Below are 17,413 nucleotides of genomic sequence, written 5' to 3' on the forward strand. Positions count from 1 at the left end.
GCTGTTTAGTTAGCGATCTAAACATGTTTTACAAGGAGATTGTTACAGTGTGTAAAAGTGTTATAGGGCACACAAGAAAGGATTTATGATTTAATAATTAATAAACGTTACCACGAAAGACTCCTCGCTTGACATCTCTGTTGTTCTCTGTCCGGGTATTTGGCTAACCTGGCAACCAGTAGAATTCAAGGTTGGAGCGAGAGCGGGCGAGTGTGAGTGCGACACCTAGTGGCGGGGAGGAATTAAACTTGTAGCTATCACCTTTAATAATGTGAAGAATTGTAAAATATCATTTCCATGAGGCTGTTCAATCAGACAGTGACAGATCACCCTATAGAGCCCTAAGTGTCATAGTCGCTGTCAAGGTGCTGCTCCTGTGACTGTCATTATACGGGAGCTGTCCGTGGTCCGCTATTTGACTCCTAATTACTCATTGACGCACAGTGCAGGATTTTATAATCTAATCTAATAATAATACGGCCCAGCTGACAATAATGACAACATTCTGTCATTCATTCATTCATTTCATTCGCTTCTCTCCTTCTCCAGTTGGTCAACCTCTCCGGACGTCAGTAAATAACGTCAATAAACATCAAAACCGGCTACTTTTTGCTGCGTACTATAACAGTTGGTTGTTGTCATGGAAACATTGTTGCTTCCCTGAAGCGGAGTGATATGCTGTGATAAGGCTTTTTAGAATAGTAGCTGTGGTATACGCTCATTATATCACAGTTAACAGCCAATCAGATTGCCGGATTTCACCTTTCCGTTTTATAATGCGAATTATATCTTTTACAGCTTTTAAAATACACACACACACTGCGTTTTAAGTGCACTGGTGTTCATGGCGAGGTTCAGTAAGACTATCCAACAATTTGCAAACTAAATAACCTATAATGAACTGACACTGGCATTCCTCCAACAACAGCATTTATTTCACATATACTTGTATGTATAGGCAATTGTTACATGCATAGCATGTTGTATGTATGATGAATTAAACCTCAGGTTGTGTCTACTGTTTTGTTTTTATGCAGGATGAACTTGATGAAGTTGTGAGAACCTGGAATTCACACAAGATAAGAGCAAAGGCAGGCGACGGTGTGATGGGAGGTTGCCCGATTTTGATGTACACACTTCCAGACATGTACGGCGCAGAAGACAATCTCAAGACCGTAGACATGGATGAACTGGCCCTTTGTGGGGAGGAATGCACCCCCAAAAGCCAATATCCATGTAATGAAACTGTATTTGATCTCTGCTGTCTTCTGATGGAGGAAAAGGGATTGGATGCTCCTACAGATGCATTTTCTGCTGCTGAACTGTACACCTTATTGAGAACTGAAATACTAGTATCTGAGGGTAGACAATTCTCTCTGCACAAGGGAGAAACATTAGTGTAGGCTTAATTCTATTTGGGACTCACATAGGCCACGCAATCAAAGTATGGTTTCCTCTAAATCATCTGATCCAGACCTGAACTTAAAAGGAAGGTTCAGCACTCTCCACAAGAAAGTCCAGTCAGTGTTGATGGTAAATGTATCAACTGAAGCACTGCATTCCTTGGTGCTGGTAAAACCAAGGAAACTAACGGTTCCTACACACAGAACAGTGCAAATGTGCTTACATGTAACAGGATGCATGGTGAGCTTGAGATTCCCATGCTCATGTTGGTGTGTTATAACATCCCTAGCCTATAGCTACTAATTTCTTGGACAAAACATAGTGTCAGGTGGTAAAATACTCATCCAGTACATAACCTGGATAATCAGAGGAAGCTAGAAGTTCAACTCAAATAGTTCTTCCATATATCCAATGAAATCATTGGATGTAAAAAGAACAACAGATTTTGCCAAGAGAGCTCAGTTTTCTCAATATAGCACACACTGAATAATTTATTGCTTCAATTGACTACATCCATTAACATTGACTGGACATGCACATGACAAGTAGTGAATTTTGCCTTTAAGTACAGTGATGTGCAAGACCAGTTTTACACAGCCAGGTGTGCACTTTTAAGGGTACAATATATTTAGCCTCCTTGCAGCATGTGAGATGAACCTATGCATTTGGTTTGAATGGCATGTCATCCTCACTTATCATCATATGTGAAATAGTTTCAGAAATTTTACTTCATTATGAAAATATGTCCTGTGTTTTCTCTGGCTACCTAAACCAGTTTTTGTACAAAAGGATACCAGTGAATACAAAAGCTGGGGACTGCTGTAAATAAAACTAGTTGACGATTATAGAATTTCACTTCTGAGTTATTTCAATACCTCAGTGCCTTCAACCTGACTCTCTATTGCCCTCTGAATATTTTTGACCGCATTAAATCCTTAGTTGTAGTCAGGTGAGACAGAGTCCGAATTATTACCAACCTGAATTTGTGTCAAAGCTGTCACCTTTGTTGCAGTGACAAACGTTATGTAACAGTATCATTCTCAGAACTGATTACTGACTAAACATGCTGTCTCATTAAAGGTTGTATTGCGGATGACACATTGTGCACTTTTTTTCCCACCAAATAAATTGGGTGCTATAATCACTAGTACAGAGTATTAACCTATTAAACAAAAACTGTTCACTAGAAATACTGTAAAGACATGTTGTGGTGTTGGCCTGCAACAATTTAGTGAATCTTGCCCTTTGACTTAATGAATAGTTCAAAAAGACCATACACATGATATTAGAGTAACTGTCTTTTATTAACAAATTTTGAACATGGCTTGGTTCATTTGTAATAAAAACTGAACCCCCAGAGCCCTCACATAACAACTGATTTTTTTTTCTTGGCTACATTAGTAAACTTGTATTTGTTTTTATTCCCAGCACCTTTTGTAGGACATCTTGTACTTAATTTGGTACAAAATGCAAACAAATACACCACCTTATTCATAGAATATCTGAAGTCTAGTCAAACAAATGTAGTTGACCTGCAACACATGCCTGTGGTGGTTTGATAAATTAAAAAAGAAAGAAAGAAATTGGTGTAAAATCACAAAAAAATTGAAATTGAAAAAAAAAAATCACAGCATTTAAACAAGAGCTTAAGGATCTCTTCTGTAGTTAAAAAAGTATGGCATGACTGCAGGGGGGCTATGTGCACGTGAGAACTGCAACCACAAAAGGCATTTTAAGGCACAAAACTAGCATTTTTGCAGTAACTGCAAATTGCACAACTGTGAACATATGAAGAAATATACGATATAGTGCTGGACAGGTATTTACAAGGGAAACTGTAACATTAAAATGTACAGGTACATTTTAAAACATTTATTGACCAGTCTAAAACCATCATAACATCTAACATTTGAACAATTTATAGGGCCCTTACTTACTTCATGAATACAAGACACCTGAAGACAAGAATAATTGCACTTTGTGTGTCAACTGAGAAAGATTTTGGCAGAAACACAGAAGTAATTAAATGTGTATCGGTCTAACAAAAAGATTGTCCTAACAACTGACTAAATGTGCTATAGCATTTAAGATTTAACTTGGATTTAACTTGGCACAAAGTCAGAACATCTGACATTTGTAATTTATTATTCCCTTAGATAATTTATGAATGCGGGGCATCTGAAAACAAACTGTCCCTATAAAACACTTTCAGAGTAAGCAAAATTATTGCTTGAGTTTTTTGTGAGCAAGTCCTTAGCATCATTTTACAACTGTTGGCTAGGAAGCAGTATGGCCACAATCATGGGTGAAGGGCCACATATTGTGTTACACAATGTCCATCACCCAGATGTTGCTGTCAAGGATTTCATTGAATTCAGCACGAAAGTCTGGGAAATTTTCATAGCACTCAGGTAGCTCCAGGAACATTCCACATGTTCGTCCAATTGGACGTCTTGTGAAATCAGACATTACTGTGAACTCAATAATGATACTGTCTGACACAATCAAATCGGATCCTGTGCAGAATCTTAGAAATTTCCCCAGTTTTGCTTCATCCAGTTCCCTAATATACCGTCTGAGATGATGTTCAACCTCTTTTTGCTTTGCTGTCATATCTGCTGGGAACTTCAACAGCCTCGACACCTTCTTAGTTGTTGGTTTAAGGTCAGCATACATCTTTGTCAGTTCTTCATAACTGAGATTCATCTGTGGTTTTGTGATGTCCCTCCAACAATCAATTACAAAGTTTGGCTTTTGCACAAGTTCTTTGCGGGAAATTTCTTCCAGAATTGCTGGAAGGGTGTCTACTGAGACTCTTCTTCTGCATTCGTAGTTGTTGAGGACTTCCAAAAGGTCATCAGGGTCAACAGAAGAGAAGTCTTGTAAAGCTTGCATGAGGACCTCTCTCTCTTGGCAGCTTGTGAACTGAAGAAAGACTTCTGTCAGGTCACTGTGCACTGCTCCAAATAACATCTCCTGCAAGTTTAATAGGAAGATAATGGCAATCTTGGTATCCTCTCAAGAAAATTCTGCCAATGGCTTTCCAGGTGTCAGCCTTGAAATCGTGTCTGATGAAGGGTACTTTCAATGTTGTCCCAAGTGTGCAGCGGTCATAGAAATCCTGCCAAAATGCACTAAAGACATCTCTGAGAAGCCCTGACCCACTACCAGCTTCCTCAGAGTTATCTGGTAGTATTCGCCTCATTTCCAGTGGTCTGGTCAGAATCTGAGGGTCAGAAAATGCTTCAATCATGTCACTGAAGCAATTTGCATGATGTATAGTAATAATTTTTGGTAAAGTTGCATGGTCAGGTGTTTCAGGCTGATAAATCAGTGTGTCATCTTGATTAAACTCAGCCTCTGTGTGTGGGCCAAATGTAATTTCAGGGTCAGAATTATCATACGTGATGTCTCCTTCTAAAATAAGGTTGATCTCTGAGACTGCTGGGTGATCTGTGATGACTGGAAGATTTGCAGCAGAGAGATCTGTGACAACAGGGTGATAAAGGCTGCTTGCCTGGTCTTCGTCTTGATCTGAGTAACTGGGTGACAGAGATAGGGACTGGCTGTCAGAAACTTCAATAACTTCATCCTGGTCCGCAAAGCTCAAATCATTGTCTTGGAGTTCAGTGCTATAGGCATGTTCACCTGATAGTGGTTTTGGCTGAGTGGCAATGTAGAATCTCAGCCTTGGTAGTTTGACAGTCTCATATATGGTGCCAACTGAAACATCATCAGAAAAAGAGTTTTGTTTAAAGTCCCATACATCAAATGTAAAGTCTGATTCATGGCCTTTACTTGAAACACCTTTTGGGAAAAAAAGACTCTTCCCCTCTTTCAGGATCTCATTAAATCCAGCACTGATGTCCATAACAACCTTTCTGGTGCCCCCTCCTTGTTTGGCTCTAACCTGTTTAGTTTCATTATTTTCTTGGTGTATCCAACCTATCTCAATAGTCCGCGTAGTTACCTTTCGTCTGGAATGGGGTTCAGAGGTTTGTGGCTCCTCTCCACTTTCTTTGCTTTCCTTTCTTATCTTCATTGTCTCCCTGAGCCTTTCAAGAAGACCCAGTTTGCGCTTTGAGACTGGCTGTTGATTGCTGCAAAAATTGAAAAGTGCAATTCTATCTCCATATGAGGGAATATAGTTGGCCAAAGCTGAATCGTCCATAAACCGGATTACATCAATGTCGATCTACAGAGCAACGGAAAAGCATGATCAGGGTAAAGAAATATAATGGGTACTACTTTCACACATTGTAATATGTTGCCGTGGAATACAAAACTAAAATTGACAGTGAGCTCAACAAGTAGACGGACAGGGAAACACTGTTTAGTGTTTTAGCTCTATCTTATTAATTTGAAAGTAAAATGACACAATGACTTTGTCGTTAAAGTGCAACTGCCATCATTTTAATTTCATGCATGTAGAATCATCAGTTAAAAACGGCAGCCCTTTTTGTTTATGTTTCCCTATTTAATATTATATTCATAAAGTAATAATTTTCATTTTGTCAATAATTCTTTCCATATGCACAATACTTCATGCTCAGGCCATACTGGCTGCTTGTATCTGTGTGTGGTGAATTGCTGTGACTTGCTTGCCTGTGGTGTTGAAAAGACAATATTTCCCTAATTTCCCCGAGGGAACCTGTCCAAAGGGATTAATAAAGTTCTATCTTGTGTTATCTTATCTTCTGCTGTCTGCTGTTCCTGCCAACCTTATCTTTTTACATTGAGTTTTCCAAAGAGTTTCAGAGATAGAGAGTGAAAGAGAAAAACTGCAGTGGGAGGTATCATATTGTTGATTATGTTGATGTGATTGTCAACACATCATTTTTAATGCGTATGCGTGAGCCTGAATCTCTGAATGAACGTGTGTCACTTGCATGTAAGCCACACTCCAGCCGTTTAGAGCTGTCTGTCTGTCTGTCTTTCTGTCTCTCTCTCTCCCTTTGAACAAGGTGAAAACTCATACTGTTTTCTGGTTACAACTCTTTTTTTCCTCTTCAATACTCTTCTGCAACTGCAACACTGTCTGTGTGGGGGAAGCAGAAATTCAGCAAGCTATCAGGCACAGGTACAAGCAGGGTATGTTGCTGACTAGCCTGTCAACTGGACCTCTGCATCTCAGTTGTCACTACACACCTTTTGCTCCTCCATCAGTGTGAGAGCTTCCTCTGGGACCCCCCGATCTCGTAGGAAATCTATCACGGTGATTGACATTTTGGCCAGGTCCAAGGAACCGCTGTTCTGTTGGATTGTAGTCCTTTAAAAGTATCACATATTACATAATTGATTTAGTCAATTAACACCTTTATTTTAACAATATTGTAGGGATGATTATTGGCAATTTCATTTTTTTTTTTCAATTTTCATAAAATATTGACAAAAATTTAAAATCAAGCTTTTGAATTAATAATCATCAGTTATGTAGATATAATGAAAAAAGAGTAGGTGATACTGATAAACAGATGTTAGAACAGAGCTGGAAGAAGTAATAAGTGTCATTCCTTTTCAGCAATAGTATGCCTTAATGGTTCCTTGAAAGCATCAAATTTCTTATTTACACACTGTTTTAGCATAAGCAGACACTTGGTGATAGTTGAGAAGACATAAGCAGGTGAGTCCATATTGTAAACACATTCAGCACAGTATTAAACTCTGACTTTAAACAAACAATAAAAGCTATGACATCATAATAACGCGTTTCTACAGAAAGGTAGGCTAGAATAACATTAAAGTTTTAGCTTCACAAGCCTAAACTGCAGCAACTTCTTAATACTTGCTGTATGTTTGCTGTATAATGTCAAAAATAACGTTGACGTCGCAGAGCGTTGCGACTCAGCCACTGCTACACCCAGCACATAGACTGCACCCTAAATGAATGAAACGGCTGCTTTACATCTCGTTTTGATCATTTAGCAACAAAATTGTTACAACAAAACAACACTGCTCTGAGGTAACATTTGGATGTCATTTCATATTGATTTTGAGAGTCTTTACTTCCTGACTAACCCTGGAAGTATTTGTAAACAGTCCCGAGCAACATTAAAAACAGCATATCACCGTTTTAGCTAGCTTCCTTCATATGCTTTAGTGTTGACTACTTGATGTTAGGTTGGTAACAACAAGGTTAATAATACTTAAGATTTGAAACACATATCAATTAAGTATGCAGTTGCATAACTTCAGAAACTTACTCTTAACGTTACACTCCATGCCGCAGCGTGCAGCTCTCGGTCGCTCTCCTACGGAAGAGTATTAGGGATGGACCAGAGGAGACATTTAGACTTTTTTCTCGAAATTTTGACTTTTTTCTCGAAATTATATTTCCACTTTATTCTCGAAATTTTGACTTTTTTCTCGAAATTATATTTCGATTTTTTTCTCGAAATTTTGACTTGTTTCTCGAAATTATATTTCGACTTTATTCTCGAAATTTTGACTTTATTCTCGAAATTTTGACTTTTTTCTCGAAGTGCATGATGAAAAAAAATCTACCTCCTAGTATTTTTTTTTCTCATAAGCCCACCGAATCTACGAAACAATGGACGACTCCCTTACGTTGGAGCTTCCTATTTATAGCTTCACCTGAGCGTCAGTCAAAAATTCAGTTCAACCAATCAGGAGCGTCGTAAGGGAGGGGGCGAGACAGCAGTTGCATTGCAAAGCTGCAGGAGATGCAAAGTAGGACATACTGGATTCCCTTCCTTGAGCGGAAGTTGTCAAAATAAACGTCTTCTTGCGTTTAAATATGGTTTTACAACACAGAATAATACATTTACGTGGTGTTTAAATTGTAAATCAATAGTACACTTAATGTTATTTGATATATTAAAAACTAACAATAAAACAGTGATTTTAGACAAACAATTATACAATACAAAAACTGTATATCTAATGACATAGTCTGTAGCATTAACAATCTTACAGTGTATCAGTCTAACAGTTACAGTGCACCATTTAATTAGTGACTTTTTACCCTGGACTGTATATTAACCTTTAAATAGCACTCATAATATTGAATGAAATGATTTATATCTTAACCTTAACCCCCAAAAGGACCGCAGCAAAGATAAATTACTCACAACTTGTTGATCAATGATGATATGCTGTTTGTTTTATTTATATTGTATTGCCAGAGACAATGACTTGTTGCCGTACTGGATTCATAAAACACTTGTACAATATTTCTGCAGTGGCATGATACCTGACTACCATATCTAACAGAGTAATTATGTTTTACTACCCTAATAAGCCATTAATTCCCCAAATCAACTACTGTTTCTTTACCTTTCCATGTTTATTTTAAGTCAGTGTATACAAATCTTTAATTGAAATAGAGTAAAACTGCAGTGACTGTGTCTCAAGTCTGTTTCATTTTTAGTGCCACTTGTTGGCCATTTGATGGTACTACAGCTTACAAAGTGCCATTGTATAAACCTAGTCCTTTTGGAAACAAAATTATACTTTTTTGATTGATTTTATATACAAAATGGTAGAATCCCATAATGTACAGGGTAAATGTCATGGGTACACAGCTTCCTGTAGTGGGTATCTATGTTATATTACTCGCAGATTCCCTTTCAGGAGCTAAAAAACAAAAATTATTTGGATATCCAAATTCCCAAATGAAGAGTCCATCTGATCCTATTATTGTTAAGCATTTGTAGAATCTATGTGCTTTCTGTAATTTCTATCTACTTATGTACACATTTAGCCAAGAAATTGCTGAATACATTTAGTGACCAGAAACCACATAAAACACTTGAACAATGAAATTATTTTATTTTATAATTAATTGGCAAGACTTTCATCTTCCAGTTCGCACCCTGGCTCAGCATTAGCCGCACTATGATCTTCATCTGCATGGACAGAAAAATAAAAACACTCAGTACTACATTGTTGCCACATTGTTAAAGGCATAGTCAGTTGTCTATAAGGTGAATTACTGGATTTCAAATGTTCATCTTTTTTACTTTTCTGTGAAGGTCCCAATAATAATTGCTCTTAGTGTGCTGTTATATTTCACCTATACTTTGGAGTAAAATGATTGAAGACTACTTTATTTTTTAATATTAAATTCTTATTGAACAAATAACACCCAAGGGAGAAACTCCAAACGACCAGCTGTGTCACTCACTCACTCACTCACTCACTCTGTGACAGTTTTAACGCTAGCCTCTGCTTCCTGGGGTTCAGACAAAAACCAAATCGTATTCATGCTGTAATATTATCACACAACCACACCAACTCAGTCATGTCTTAGGTAACACGCAAAACAAAACTGAGCACAAACACTCAACCTCAAAACTGGCCATCCCCTGCAAAATTTCCACCTGCTGGCGGAGGTCATTAAGCTGCAGCTGGAGGTCCCTCTCTCTTTCCTCCGCCTTTCTGAGGGCAGCCTGCAGGACTTGGTTCTGCTGCTGTGAGGCCCTGCTGCGCCTAACATGGCGCACCAGGGCCTGTAGCAGTTCCCCATTGGTCTGGCAGCGCTGCTCATAGAGCTGCTGCCACGGCACCGCTGGATCACCACATGCGTACTGCAAAAACAAAACAATGTAGAAAAATGTAGAAAAACATGACTGAGCACTTACACAAATGATTCATGACAAATGGGCAAAATCACATCTAGCTAAACATTTATTTATATATAAGAGTGGATTTTAAATGCTGGAGGAAAAAAATAACAGCCTGTTTCATCAGAAGCACACTTACTTATGTCCCAGATCAGAGCAAAATTGTTTTTCAATGACACATGCATGTTTCATAACATTTTAAAATTGTGTCCCCACTTTTTGTCAACACTGTCACACATTCATTAAGATGTAATAAAATCAGACATTGTCAGGGACAACCACCTCTTGTTACATCCCACTTGTGCAGAGTGAATTAATGTTAAACAGACAGTGGCAAACCCTGTAGTTTTACAACTTTTTAAATCATAATGTTAATATTTCCTGTGTCAAAACCTTGATTTCAAGTTTTCCACTAAGGATTTCTGAGAAAAATATTTGAAATGTTGGCATCATTTTATTTCCCTTAAGTTGGCTCTATTTCCATCTAGCATCAACAGAAAATAAAACATCTACAACATGAACTCCATTTGTTTTGTTTAAAAATCGCCTAATGTGTCAACAGCGTTGATGTCCTTTCCCTCAGATTTTCCATATAACAGTAACAAGAGGCAAATCTGACACATTTACATTAATTGAAATTATTTTTTTTCTTCATGCAACACAGAAATGCAGTTGTGCTTTTCTGATAATGTTTAAATACTTAATATGTGACATGACAGCATTTGTTTGTTTTGTGGATAGATAATCATCACCTTTATCAGCTATATGCCCATTTTGGAATATTTAGTTATAACATTTAATATTTGTAGAGGAATTAGTGCTTATACAATTCAATGTATTCAGTGTCACAACTTGAGAACCCTCTACCCTTTCAGGTGTCAGTCTCATAATGCACTTTTTTGCAACCTGAAAGTACCCCAGACCATTCAAACATACTGAGTAGTCCTCTCAAACATCTGGCAGGACAAAATTGTACCCTGATCTAGAGGCCGATCTAACGCCATTTTGAGGTAGTCGGCTTAGGCCGATCCCTGTGCTCACGAGGCCGATGACCAGAAGAGAAACCTTAAAACAGTGTTAAACAGCACAATGCTGATGTTCTTGAACGTGCCCTTAACAGTGACGTCGTAGGCTTCCCATAAGTGCAGCAGAGCAGACTGTTTCTCCGTCTCTCAGCTCTCCGTTATTCACGTGTAGTGTTGGTGCTGCGATCATAAATAGACTGGAATACCGAACAACTCACGCCAGTCAAACGTACTTGAAGGCTGTGTGTCTCCAACATGTTGACAAGTAGCGATGGTGTTTGCATTGTATTAGAAAATGCACTGGAGACAGTGAAAGCAACATGCAACAAGTGCCCGTGAGGTGTGGGGCTAATGTTTGCTAATCAGGGAAGCACCGCGGGTACTCATTCACCGTCTCCAGTGCATTTTCTAATTGCCTATACCGAACACAAATATAAACGTCTAAGTGCTAGGAGTTGTCCGTTATTCACGTGTAGAATTGGTGATGCAGTCATCATAAAGGGGCTGGAATACCTTGTTAACATGTCGGAGATACACACAGCCTTCAGTTGCGTTTGACTGGTGTGAGTTGCTCGGTATTCCAGTCTGTTTATGATCGCAGCAGCAACACTACACGTGAATTACGGAGAGATGAAAGACGGAGAAACAGCTGCTCTGCTGCACCTGTGTGTAGCCTCCGCTCTTTGAGCCAAACAAGACGCTGACGTCAGTGTTAAGGGCACGTTCAAAAACACCAACATTGTCCAACAGTTTAACACTCTTTTAAGGTTTCTCTTCTGATCAGCGCACGTCTATTTCTGTTTGGATGTCATGGCAACAGTGCAGTAGAGTATAAGACAGAATCAGTGGAAATATTAGCGGCAGTAACAACCAGAGATGGGACCAAGTCACACATGTGCAAGTCTCAAGTAAGTCTCAAGTCTTAACCTTCAAGTCTCAAGTAAGTCCCAAGTCATTTTTTCTCAGTCAAGTCAAGTCAAGTCAAGTCAAGTCAAGTCAAGTCACAGGTTATGTCAAGTCAAGTCAAGTCAAGTCAAGTCCAAGTCAAGTCACCTTATTATTGTAATTTTACCTGGAGAATCTGATCTTAGCTATATATACACCTCATTAACTCAGCTGTTAACCCAAATCAACTTCATATGCTGTTTTTAACTAAAAGTTACTTCATTTTAAAATCTAAAATTTATTTCATGAACTGTTTTAACATATTTATTCCATTTTAAATATATTTATATTTACTTACTTTGCTAAGTTTTAAACCCATATTTATGTCATGATCTGTTTTTAAGCAATATCTACTTTGTTTACTAGTGTTTTAGCATGTAATAATTACTCAATTTTAAAACCATTACTTCATTTAGTCCATCTCAAACAGTATTCAGTCAACTTTACAACCTAAATTACTTGGGTTACTCAGTTTTAACCAAATTTTAGGTGACTTCATCACTGCAATGTTTACTTTGCAGGGAAGGTGACTTCATCACTGCAATGTTTACTTTGCAGGGACGACCCCCATGCGCGCGCGCACACACACACACACTAACCAAGGCAGTGGCCAAAATCACCCATTTAGCTCATTTAACCCTGTGTTGCTCGTTCATGAAACGTACAGCCGGTCTTGTGATGAACCGGTCAGAATGAGAGAAAGAGGGTGGGAGGGAGAGAGGGGGAGAGAAAGAGGGTGGGTTATTGTTTTTTAACCAAGTTTATACAGTAATTTCTGTAAATGTTTTCTCAGTGATGCTGCTGTCAGCTGATAATGCAGCTGTTATTAGGTGCACTAAAACACTTAGTGGTTTTTTTTTATTTAGTCAATTCATTTGAATTTTTGCCTTCAAATTATAACACACACACTCTTGTTTTAGCTTCTATTACTATAACAGTTCATTTTAGAACAATTTTGCCCTTAAGTCAAGACTGTTCTGAATTTCAGGACGTCAGGTCATCCTCCAACACAAACTCCAACACATTTACTGTAATACTTACAGCCAACAGCTGAGCGCTCTGCCTCAGCCCCTCAACCTCCTGATGCTTGGGGAACTTGGTGGGTGAGGTGAAAGATGCCATTGTCTGATGAACAACAGAACACAGTACTAAATAAATCAACCACACACAATAATTGCACTATTAACACAAAACACATGCAAACCAAAACCACACACTGCACACAAAAAAAAAAAAAAATTGCTAGCAGTTTGCATCTACAAACTTATTACTAAGCAGTAATAAGTTTCCATGACTGGTAGTCACACAGAGTGTAAAACATAACCCTATATCGTTCTGAAAATCAAGAACAACCCAAAAACGGGATAAATATCTATGTACAATCAATATAGGTACACACCTTAGCCCTACTTACCTTTCGTTCTCCTAATAGAGTGCCGAAGTCACGCCCCTTCCGGTAGAGCTCATGGGACCTTAGATCGGAAAAAATATGAATGGCAGTGAATGGGGAGAGCAATATTATCTTTTGTTCCCGTTTGAGTTGCGACATGAAATCTAAATATGTTGTTAATGAATTTAAAACATACATTTTAAGGTCAAGAACGTCATACTTTGTGGTAAAATGAGCTCATGAGCCCATGAGCTCTACCGGAAGGGACGTGACTTCGGCACTCTATCCACTCTCAATGGTACGCAATTAATGAGCCGAGAAGGACGAGGGACTGACCCGCCCACTTCTCCCTATGATTGGCTAGTACTTGTTACCTTTGTGATAATGGATTGGTTAAATTAGGTAATAACGTCTGTCTAAACCAATCAGAGGCAGAGTAAAGCAAATTATCCCGTCATTAACCTATGATTCGACCACTGGCATACTGCGATTTTTAAAATAAATAGCTGCGATAATATTGCCATGTAGCTAACCTAGCTAATGCGCTAGCTAGCTATAGCTAATAGCTGACATGTAGAGACAATCATAGACATATATACATAGACGCCACATTGACTGCTGCTGCCGATTGGAGGGGCGTGCCTAAAATGCCGTCATCTTGATACAGTGCCACTCGTTCCTACAGTGCATTATGTCTATAGAGGAATGACATGTTTGCACTATTAAAGTGATCATAAATCGCTCAATTGTTAACATATATTCATGCGGGTTGTTTGTTACAAACATCAGACATAGGGGGTCCTAAATGAACGAACTAGTCCTAGAGATTTCATCCGATCGACTTCAAAGCTTGGTCTGTCCCACCCCAAGACCTTGAAGATGAAAAGTTATCAAAAGCTTGAGTTTTCGTCAATGCGTGTGACCGTGGGATGGCGTCAAAGTTAGCCACTAAACAGGAAGTAGTTTATAACTCCAGCATACATGGTTCAATTTTGGCCAAACTTCACAGGATAGAGTGCCGAAGTCACGCCCCTTCCGGTAGAGCTCATGGGACCTTAGATTGGAAAAAAATATGAATGGCGGTGAATGGGGAGAGCAATATTATCTTTTGTTCCTGTTTGAGTTGCGACATGAAATCTAAATATGTTGTTAATGAATTTAAAACATACATTTGAAGGTCAAGAAAGTCATACTTTGTGGTAAAACTGTTGAGATATAAGCTTTTTAATTAGAAAGACTCAAGAGTACACAGGAGGAGGTCGCATATGTGACGTCATAGCTTTCGCTCGCTTCCTGCAGCTTGGCAGACATACACGTTTTGTTGTTGGGTCCCATAATCTGCCAAACTCATGCTCTCTTCTGATAGCTTGAAGCCATTTTGTCCTCCTTTGTGGTTCCGTTTTATTATTTGGTAAAATGTAAAACTTTAATTGGTGATTTTTTTGTTTATTTGCGGTGCAAAAGGGCACACAGCAACTCTTCGGCATTGTGGCTAATGGCAGAGACCGGTTTGTTTTCCCCCTCAGCTCTAACCGGATGTGACGTTTGTGGGCGTTCCCCTCATTGCCGACTGTATCTATGGTCTACTCCAAACAGGAAGTCGCCCATTTTGATTTAAACTTCATTTTGGTGGCAATTTTGTGATTTCCACAATTATGTATTTTAACGAATTCCTCCTACAGATTTTGTCCAATCAACTTCAGATTTGGTACAGATCATCCTGAGACCATGCTGATCAAAAGTTAATAAAAGCTTTTCTCTATGTCACGGGGCGTGGCCGCTATGGCGCCTCCCTCGCCAAAAAATACGTTTGGCTTCTTGATGGCTTCAGCGACCTCATATCCTCATGAAAATTGATACACAGGTCAAGAATGGCGAGCTCTTACATCTGATAGGGGCGTCGCCCATGGGGGGACAAAATGCTTCTATAGCCCCCCCTTGAAATTTTCATAACCCCTCCCCATAGGGTTTTTTTGGAGTAGGAAGATGAAACGTCACACCACGTCAGGGTTAATTTACTCTGAGTTTTCACATAACCGCTTCAGTGATGTGTGCTGCTGCCCCCCCCCCCCGTGGCGCGGGAGAGCGAGGGCCCGATCACAGCTTTAATTATTATTATTATCTTTCTGACAAATGAATTGCCTTTTGGGGGGCTTTAACATACTCAAAAACTCTCCAATTTTTGTGTGCTCTTTGGCCCCCGCGAAAATTTTGGTGTGATATTGCTTTTGTTGGTGGACGGGAAAAAATGACTTGGCCACGCCCCTTAAACAGCAGCCCCCGCAGCATGTCTCACTGACATGCACGAAAATCAGTACATACCTGTATCATGCCCAGATGCACAAAAATGTCTCTTGGAGCCATTGCGTGAAGGTGCTCGGGCCGGTTCATCGCTGCCTACAGCTTTAATTAGGGGTCCAAGCCCGCGGTGCCTGGGGAACACGTATGCAAGCAGACGCATTTCCCAGGACCAGCGGTGCTGGGAAACTTATTGTTTGTGTTCAGATTTTTATTATTATACATCTTATTATTTTTCCGTAAATAAAAGTGGTGCTGCAGGCTACACCGTGCAAGGGAGGGCGGTGCAATTTGGAGGGTTGGTCCAGACCCTTGCAAGGACCTCAGCTGCATAAGATTACACATGTGCACCTGCAGGGGGCGCTACAATCAAGGTCAATGTGTTTTGGCATGTAAGTCCCACACCATATGTCACACATTCAAAAGCCTTATATCCATGGATTCCCTGAATGGAGCTGTATCACGTGTGTATGGCCACGCCCACTTCCGCTGAAATCTACTTTTTCGAACTCCTCCTACAGATTTTGACTGAAAACACGAACTGTTCCGTGTCTTTGTCAAATTAAAAGCTATCAAACCTAAATCTGAGATCCTCAGTTAGTATGTGACTGTGAGGGTGTGAACCGAAGTTGGTGAGCATTGGCCACTAGGGGGCGCTATAAACATGGGAAGTTTATATCTCCTAAACAGTTGCACCGATTTTTATTAAATTTGGTGGGTATGATAAAGGGCCGTTCCTGAGGCCATATATTGAAGGTGGTCATGAGTGGTCGAAGTGGGCATGGCTTATTACAAGATAAAAAAACAAACATTTATTTCAGCTGAAGTATTATACTGAGGGCTGTGAAATGTATAGAGTATAGAATAGGACACAGATAATATATAATAATAATAATAAATTTGCTAGCTAAAAAAACACATCTTGTCGCATATTTTTGTCAGACTAAATTATATCAGCATGACACTTAACGCATTGTTCCAGGTGTCGTTCAGACGCTTGGTGCCAAATTTGGCGCAAATTTGGCGCAAATTGGCCACTAGTGGACGCTGTAAACCGAGAAATATCACGTTTCATAAAAGTTGATTGGATGTGTAAGAAAATTGGTGAGCATGATGTGAGGACAGTCCTGAGTCCCACAATGCTTGGTAATGATTGGTCACAGTGGGCTTGACTTATTGCAACAAACGCATTCAGCCTTTAGGACTTCCAATGCACTTCCCATTACGGTGAATACTGCAGCTCAGACGTTGGCCTGTGTCCTGATGCTCGCCCCGAGCCTGTTGTCCTTTGGGGCCGGCTATTGTGAGCTCCATGGGGCGTGGAGGCCGAGTTGCGCGGGGAGGCTTGGACCTCGTTCATAACTGCTTGCAGTTCGAGTTATTATTATTATTTTTCTGACAAATTAATTGCCTTTTTGGAGTCTTTAACATAGTCAAAATCTCACCAATTTTTGCGTGCGCTTTAGTCCCCATGAAAATTTTGGTGTGATATTGATTTTGTTGGGGGGCGGGATGAAATGACTTGGCCACGCCCCTTAAACAGCAGCCCCCGCAGCATGTTTCACCAACATGCATGAAAATCGGTACATACTTGTATCATGCCCAGATGCACAAAAAAGTCTCTTGGACCCATTGCCTAAACCCAACAGGAAGTCGGCCATTTTGAATTCTGTGGTCATTTTTGGCGTTTTGCATGTGTTGTGTTTTAACAAACTTGTCATACAGAGTTGATCGGATTGGCTCCAAACTTGGTTTATGTGAGCCTG

At 39.5% G+C, this 17,413-nt stretch overlaps 1 long non-coding RNA gene across 2 annotated transcripts; it reads right to left on the bottom strand.

Annotated features, from left to right (window-relative positions):
• Positions 1-9,180: 9,180 nt before the first annotated feature.
• Positions 9,181-11,693, bottom strand: LOC126397147 (uncharacterized). 2 transcript variants are annotated; one of them, XR_007570614.1, is made up of 3 exons: positions 11,528-11,693; positions 9,714-9,953; positions 9,181-9,272 (listed from the first exon to the last, which is right to left on the bottom strand). It is a non-coding gene; the product is annotated as an uncharacterized LOC126397147 (long non-coding RNA). The 2 variants fall into 2 exon arrangements; XR_007570615.1 differs by having other exon boundaries at positions 9,191-9,272; positions 9,747-9,953.
• Positions 11,694-17,413: the final 5,720 nt, after the last annotated feature.

Source organism: Epinephelus moara, chromosome 10, assembly GCF_006386435.1.
Source record: "Epinephelus moara isolate mb chromosome 10, YSFRI_EMoa_1.0, whole genome shotgun sequence".
Lineage (NCBI taxonomy): Eukaryota > Metazoa > Chordata > Actinopteri > Perciformes > Serranidae > Epinephelus > Epinephelus moara.